Raw genomic sequence first — 8,037 nt, 5'->3', positions numbered from 1 at the left:
GAAGGAAGGAAGGAAGGAAGGAAGGAAGGAAGGAAGGAAGGAAGGAAGGAAGGAAGGAAGGGAAGAAGAAAGGAAGAACCCCTATACAGAGTGGACAGGAGGGCCCGAAACTCTTGGTCAATAGGGGGCGCACACACATTGTGTTCTAAAGGGGGTTCTTGCCAAGTTCCCAGGCCCAGCTACTGCCTTCCTCTATGATTGAAAGACATGTGAGGCAGCCAGGACCTATTTGAACTAGCCAGGGTAATGTTAGGAGAAATGAAATTGTTTAATCTTCCTAGCAAGTGGGCAGCTGGTGGCTAATACAGAGTCCTGTGTTCACTGAGCAGTTCTGTTCCCACGCCAGGCACTGTGCTAGGCTCACCAACCTGTTCTTTTACAGATGAGATTTCTTCAGGACTATTTAAAAAAAATTTTTTTTTCACCAGGTGCTGGTGGCTCATACCTGTAATTCTAGCTACTCAGGAGGCTGAGATCTGAGGATCGTGGTTCAAAGCCAGCCCGGACACAAGATGTTCCTGAGACTCTTTTTTTTTTTTTTTTTTTTGCCAGTCCTGGGCTTGAGCTCAGGGCCTGAGCACTGTCCTTGGATTTTTCTCAAGGCTAGAGCTCTACCACTCGAGCCTCAGCACCACTTCCAGCTTTTTCTAAGTATGTGGCACCAAGGAATCAAACCCGGGTCTTCGTGCCTGCTAGGCAAGCACTTTAACCACTAGGCCAAACTCCCGGCCCATTCCTGAGACTTATCTCCAGTTAACCACCAGAAAACTGAAAGTAGCATTGTGGCTCAAGTGGTAGAGTTCTAGCCTTGAGGGGACAGTGCCCAGGCCCGGAGTTCAAGCCCCACGACCAACAACAACAACAAAACATTTTGCAAATAAGTATACTGAGGCCTGGGACTTGTTGCCCTGCTCTTTCTTCTGCTAAGAGCGGGGCCTGGCTGGGGGCTTGACTTAGGCCTGGATCTTCCTGTGTAGCTAGATTGGAAAGAACCTTTCTCACAAGAAGAATGATTGCTCTGCCCTGGTACTTGCTCTCTTGGTTTAGCATGGGTCTCCCAAGCTCCGGGCAGGCGCCTTGTGCAAGTCTGTCAGCTTCTTGCTGTGCCTGTGAGGCTCCCAAGGGCACTTCCTGCTGCAGTCAGTATCAGCCTCCTGGCACACTCCACTGGTAACAGTTCCCTGAGGGCAGAGAAACGCTTCTTGTGTCCTAGTAGACCAGCTGGCCACTCCTCTGCCATGTGACAGACAGGGAAAACAGCCCACACAGGGGCCACTTCGCAGCAGTGGTAGAACCTGGGTGGGCACCTGGCTGTCTGGAAGGCCAGGCTTTCTTTAGGCCTCACAGATCATGCTCTCCAGAGCCCACAATTCTTTCCTGCCCCACCCGACTCCCCCTGTCCTCATACCCTTGCTGGGTGCCAGGAATGACCATGCCATCATGCCAGGCCCTGCTGCCCCTTTCTCCCCTCCCAGAGCTACAGCCCTGGCCAGCTTCACTAGCCCTGTGGCATAATGAGTCCAAGTTCTGCTCTCATTGCCTCATCTTCCCATCTGAGCTCCAGCTGCTCAAGAGCTGGACCAGTATGATGGATGCAGCAGGCTCTGGGCCGGGGGCCCAGACACCTGGGTTTAAACCTAGAGAGGCCTGCACTATGCCTCCGAGCAGTCATTTCACCTCTCAAGGCCTCAGTTTCCTTCTGGTATAGAGCAAGGTTTTTCCAACTATGTCTATCGAAGTCTGTCATAAGCCAGAGAGGACAGGTGCACCTCTGTCCACTAATCAACACACAGAATCATTTTGGGGAAAAAAAAGCTATTAGCCAGGTGTTGGTTTCTCACACTTGTAATCCTAGTTACTCAGGAGGCTGAGATCTGAGGATTGTGGTTCAAAGCCAGGCAGGAAAGTCTGCAAGATCTCCAATTAACCACTAGAAAAGTGGAAGTGGAGCCGTGGCTCAAAACGGTAGAGCACTAGCCTTGAGCTGAAGAGCTCAGAGACAGCACCCAGAGTTCAAGCCCCACACCATGTTTAAAAAAAATAATAAGGTAGCAAGACCCCATTTGAATCAACAAGGAAGACTGGCTAGTGTTGAATACTTATGATCCCAGCCATGTAAAAGCATTGGTCTGAGAGTGGCCTCTGGAAAAACGTGCAAGAGCCTATCCAGAAAAGAAGTAAAACAACAAAACCCACGTTTTATTTTTTGAGGTGGGGGTGCTGAGGAAGTTTGGAGAGGTGTCTACACACTGTTTTGGAGCTTCCTTTCTACTCTGATCCTGCTCTTCAGAGCTCTCCCATGCCCTAGTAGCTGAAAGAACTATGGCACCTTCCAAACCGATTGCCAATAAATACACAGTGGATATTGAGCATTGGGTGTGAGCCACACTGCCTTTGGCTGCGCCTGGAAGCCTTAGGCAGGACTGGAGCCCCAGAACAGGATTATAAAATGGAGGCAATCGGGGCTGCTGCTTCTTAGCCCACCTCCTCCAGGTTTCTTCCCAGGGGCTGTTCCTGCCAGAAGCCACAGCCTCTCTCATGCAGATCCCACCATGCCCTCTCAGCGATCCTGCCCAACTCCTGCTGCCAGGGCCTCCCACGAGCCTGGGCAGACGGAGGCCTGGCAGAGACTGGTGAAGCTGGATTGCCCTGGAAGGAGATTTAGAGACTGTGCAGCTGGCATGGGCAAAATACCAAGGGCCTGGTCAGTTGGCTAAAAGCCAGGTGGGGCAGGCTCCCCCCACCCCCAGCTGCAGAGGTGTGCCAGGGCCAGCTTTGTGAGTCTCTCTGCAGTCCCAGGCCCAGCTTCCTGTGTGGGTGACTTAGTTCTGCTTCAACTCCTGGCTCTACAAAGTGTACCCTGCCCCCTTCATCCTTCACAGGCCTTCCATGCCCTGGGGTAAGCGGGGGCCACCCGGATGCACAGTATGGCTGCCCACAACTAGAACAGTCTGTGCGTGCTGCCACTGACTCCTACCGGGGTCAGAACAAAGCAGAGGAGAGGGAAGGGCGGACAGCTCTGAGGAGGGAAGTTCCAACGGGGCCTTCGAATTTCACTGTCATCGCCATTCCCTACCTCCCCCCTCCAAGTTGCCCCCATCCTTCCCTCCTGGACATCTGGGGTCACCCATCACAGTCAGTCAGGGGTTCACCTGGTGGCATCGCCATGGGAAAGTGGCTCTCTGTTCAATGCTTTATGAATTGGAATCCTACAGTCCATCTGTTGGGTTACTTTTTGCTATAAGTCAGCTACTGGATTGAGGTAGTTCCCTCACTCAAGAACCAAAGAGAGGGGGAGCGTGGGGAGAAGCCCCAAAGTGTGGGAACCTGCCCCACTCCCCCAGCAGGGCAATTCAAGCTTGCTGAACTATGCCACAGGACTGTGGTTCTTCCCACATTTGCCTTCCAGTCTATCCTCTTTATCTGCCAACTGAATCCTTTGAGCAGCTGCCTTCATCTTAGCAAGATGGATGCTGTGGCTCCAGCCATCACTCTGGATAGAACTTCAAAATACATGGGGGTCGGGGGAGGGAAATGGGGACCAAGACATGAGAAAGGGTATCAATGTACGTGAAGTAATGCACCCTCTATCTGGTGAATATAATGTAACCCTTCTATTAGTTACAATAAAAAATATATGGAAAAAAAGAACTTCAAAATACAGGACAATTTTTACCTATTTTCCGCCTCCTTCCCCCACAAGAAGAGAATTGACAGTATTAGAGTTTGAACTCAGGGTTTTGCACTTGCTAGGCATGTGCTCCACTGCTTGAGCTGTACGTCTAGCCTTTTCATTGCTCTGATTATTTTAGTGCTTACTTTTTGCAAGAGCCAGCCTAGACCTCAGTCCTCCTATTTCTGTTGCCTGCTGTAGCTAGAATGACAAATGTGTATTCCCATACTCAGTTCTTAGTTGATATGTGGTGGGGGAGGAGGTGCTGGTCTCTTAACCTTTTTCCTTGGACTGGCCTTGAATTCCAATCCTGATTTCAGCTCCCTAACTAGCTCAGATTATAGGCATGAGCCTGCACACTTGGTTCTATCGTGAACTAAAATCGGGGAACAACCTCTCAAACAAAAACACATGCACACACATGCTATTGACAAGAACTGGATTTTGGATCCCACCCAAAGCCATTCACTGGCTAGGGGAATGGGATTCCAAGATTCCTTCAGGGTAATTGGGATTCCCCACCCCCCAGGCATGTGGAGGAGGACTTGAACCCCTGAAAACAAATCAGGACACCAAGGAAGAAGGAGGAGTGATGTTAACTAGCAATCAGCAAGAAGAGAGAATTCTTGTCATCTCCATTCTGCTGAAAGGGAAACCAATGCTAAGGGAGATGAAATAATGAATAAAATGAACCGTGATAGGTCTCCTTAGTTAGCATCTGAAACCAGAGCTGCTGGGATCCAAAGGGCTAGCTTTCTTTAACTGGATATACCAGGCACAGTGAATGGGCTATGCCAAATTCTTGCTGGCACAAGGGAGGGGACAATTCACACACACACACACACACACACACACACACACACACACACACACGTTATTATACTTTAAAATTATATTATCTGAAGTCGGGTGCCAGTAGTTTGTGCCTGTAGTTCTAGCTACTCAGAAGGCTGAGATCTGAGCTAGTCCACACAGAAAAATCTGTGAGACTCTCATGTCCAATGAACCACCAGAAAACCAGAAGTAGAGCTGTGGCTCAAAGTGGTATATAGTGCTAGCCTTGAGCAAAAGAGCTCAGGGACAGTGTCCAGTTCAAGACCCATAACCACCAAAAAAAAAAAAACTATATTATCATATGTTGCATTCAAACACATTTATCTGATAGGTATTTGTTGAGGACCTTCTGGCTGACTTTGAGGACAAAATGATAAGCCCTAGCCTTGAAGTTTGGGGGGGTGTTGGGGGAGGGGCAGTGCTGAGGCTTGAACTCAGGGCCTGGATGCTGTCCCTTAGCTTTTTTTGAATTTTTTTTTTTTTTTTGCCAGTCCTCGGCTTGAGCTCAGGGCCTGAGCACTGTCCTTGGACTTTCTCAAGGTTAGAGCTCTACCACTTGAGCCTCAGCACCACTTCCAGCTTTTTTCTATGTATGTGGTACCGAGGAATTGAACCCGGGTCTTCGTGCATGCCAGGCAAGCCCTCTACCACTAGGCCAAACTCCCGGCCCTGTCCCTTAGCTTTTTCACTCAAGGCTGGTGCTCTGTTACAGGAGCCATGACTCCTCTTCCAGGTTTTGGTTGGTTAACTGGAGATAAGATCCTCTCCGAATTGTCTGCCTAGGCTGGATTGGAACTAGAATCTTCAGATCTCAGCTTCCTGAATAGCTAGGATTATAGGCAGGAGCAACGAGTGCCCAGTCCTAGGCTTGAACTGAAGTGTTAACTGCAACTGCAGTGTTACATGCAGACTGTCATGGAGGCATGCTGTGGGGAAAGCTGGAGACCATTTGCACAGGGTAGGGTTTGGGTTTGAAGGATGCAGAGAAGTTCACTCAAAAAAGAAAACAGGACGGAGAAAACTTTTTTTTTTCCCATGAAAATGACAAAGTCCTCACAGAAACAAAGAGACTTGAAAGTTTATATTGTGTATAAGGAACAAGAGGAATTTGCAGTGGTCATAACGTAATTGGAAAGGAGGCAAAAAAAAAAAAAGAGAGAGAGAAGAATTGGAGCAATTTTCCAGTGACCTTGAATTCATAACTAAAGAGTTTCTCTTGATCCTTTAAGACAACTGGAAGAGTTTTCTGTTCCTTTTTTTTTTCTTTGTAATGGTCACTAAGCTCAAACTTAGGGCCTGAATTTTCTTGCTCAAGACTAGTGCCCTACCATTTGAAACACAGCTCCACCGCTAGCTTTTTTCTTTTCTTTTTTTTTTTAATGGTTAATTGGAGGTAAGAGTCTCATACTAAACCACGTGATCCTTCCCACAGGCACCCAGACACCTGGGAGATTTTTAAGCGGGAAAGTAGAGTGATGATATTTGAATGATTTTTGCAAACTGGGACACCCTATTCGTTCACCTGGGTGAATGAGTGTGGTTTGCTTGGAAAGCAGGACCGGCGGGCTCTGGATTCCGTGCCATGTTCAAGCTGAGCAGAATCCGGCCTGCATTGAGAGGTCACAGATGGGGTAGGGGGAGGGAAATGGGGACAAAAACATGAAAAGAGGTATCAATGTGTGAGAAGTAATGTACCTACTACCTGGTGAATGTAACTGAACACCTCTATACATTACTCTGACAATTAAAAAATAATAATACTGGGCCGGGAGTTTGGCCTAGTGGTTAAAGTGCTTGCCTAGCATGCATGAAGACCCGGGTTCGATTCCTCGGTACCACATATATAGAAAAAAGCTGGAAGTGGTGCTGAGGCTCAAGTGGTAGAGCTCTAGCCTTGAGAAAGTCCAAGGACAGTGCTCAGGCCCTGAGCTCAAGCCCAGGACTGGCAAAAAAAAAATAATAATAATAATACTAGAGCAAGTACACTGACAGGTCATTATTAAAAGCTAGCATCTACTAAGTACTTACTGTATTGTTGGTACTGTGCTAAACACTCTAAAATGTATTCTACCAAATTTTTGTTTTGTTTTCTTTTTATATCGGTAATGGGGCTTGAACCCAGGACCTTGGTGCTGTCCCTGAGTTCTTTTTGTTGTTGTTGTTGTTGTTTTGCTTAAGGCTAGTATTCTTCCACTTGGAGCCATAGCTCCACTTCCAGTTTTCTGGTGATCAGTTGGAGATAAGAGCCTCACAGACTCCTCAGCCTGGGCTAGAGTTACAGGTGTAATCCAATGCCTAGCCCATTCTCCTAATTCTTTTTTTGGGGGGGGAAGGGGAGGTCATGGGGCTTGAACTCTGGCCTGGGTGCTGTCCCTGAGCTCCTGAGCTCAAGGCTACCACCCTACCCTTGAGCCAAGCCCTACTTCCTGTTTTCTCCAGGTTAATTGGAGATAAAAGTCTCAGGTTCTTTTGTGCCCAGGGTGGCTTTGAACCTTGATCCTCAGATCTCAGCCTCTTAAGTAGCTAGGATTACAGGCATGAGCCACCGCGCCCATGCCATTCTCCCAATTCTTACAGCAAAATCCCATGAAAGTTTTAGTCTGTGTGGAAATGCCCATGTGCAATGTATTCAACGTATGAAGGCAGTGGAGGACCTGAAGCAGTGCCCAAAAGAGACCCCATAGGCTCCTGAATCAGCATTTAGATACAGGTAATCTGAATTCATACTTCAGCTTCTAGGTGTGTGTTCTTAGGCATTTATGGAATATTTCTGAGTTTGAGTTTCTTCATCTATAAAATGGATATAAGAACCAAATTAGGTGCCAGTTAGGTAGAAAATGCATTAAATCACAGTACAATCTTGTGTGTGTGTGTGTGTGTGTGTGTGTGTGTGTGTGTGTGTGTGTGTGTGTGTGTGTGTTTTGTCAGTCATGGGGCTTGAACTCAGGGCCTGGGCACTGTCTCAGTGTTTTTGCTCAAGGCTAGTGTTCTGCCACTTTGAGCCACAGCCCCACAATGCTTCTAGGAGAGCACTGTGGACCAGGTGCTGGTGTCATCTTACCTACTCAGGAGGATGAGATCTGAGGATCATAGAAGCCAGCCCAGTCTCTGAGACTCCTATCTTCAATTAACTAGCAAAAAAAAGGTGACTAACACTGAGTCATTGCTACTTATATTCCAACCTGCTGGGAGGGTGGTAGAGAGGGGACCCTGACAGAGTCACGGTCCCCGGGCTAGGGATGTGGCTTGAGCACCTGTTTAGCCCTGGGCTCCATCCCCAGCACATGGAGAGAGAGGGAGAGATTGGTTTTACTGCAAGAACCATGACAGTGCTCCTTGCTGACAGTCTGTGAGCTAAAAGGGGCTGAGGAGCTGCATCCAGGTGCCTCTGATTGAGGTCTCCGGGTCAACCATGGAAATCGCTGCTCTGGTTAAAGAGTGGCTGGCAGCTCTGCCCTTCCCTGGAGGGCCCCTTATGAAGTATTCCTGCCCTCTCTGTGGAATCAAGCTGATAGGAACAGATTTCCAGG

Source organism: Megascapheus bottae, chromosome 14 (assembly GCF_031878675.1).
Source record: "Megascapheus bottae isolate mThoBot1 chromosome 14, mThoBot2.hap1, whole genome shotgun sequence".
NCBI lineage: Eukaryota > Metazoa > Chordata > Mammalia > Rodentia > Geomyidae > Megascapheus > Megascapheus bottae.
This window is presented reverse-complemented; position numbering follows the sequence as displayed.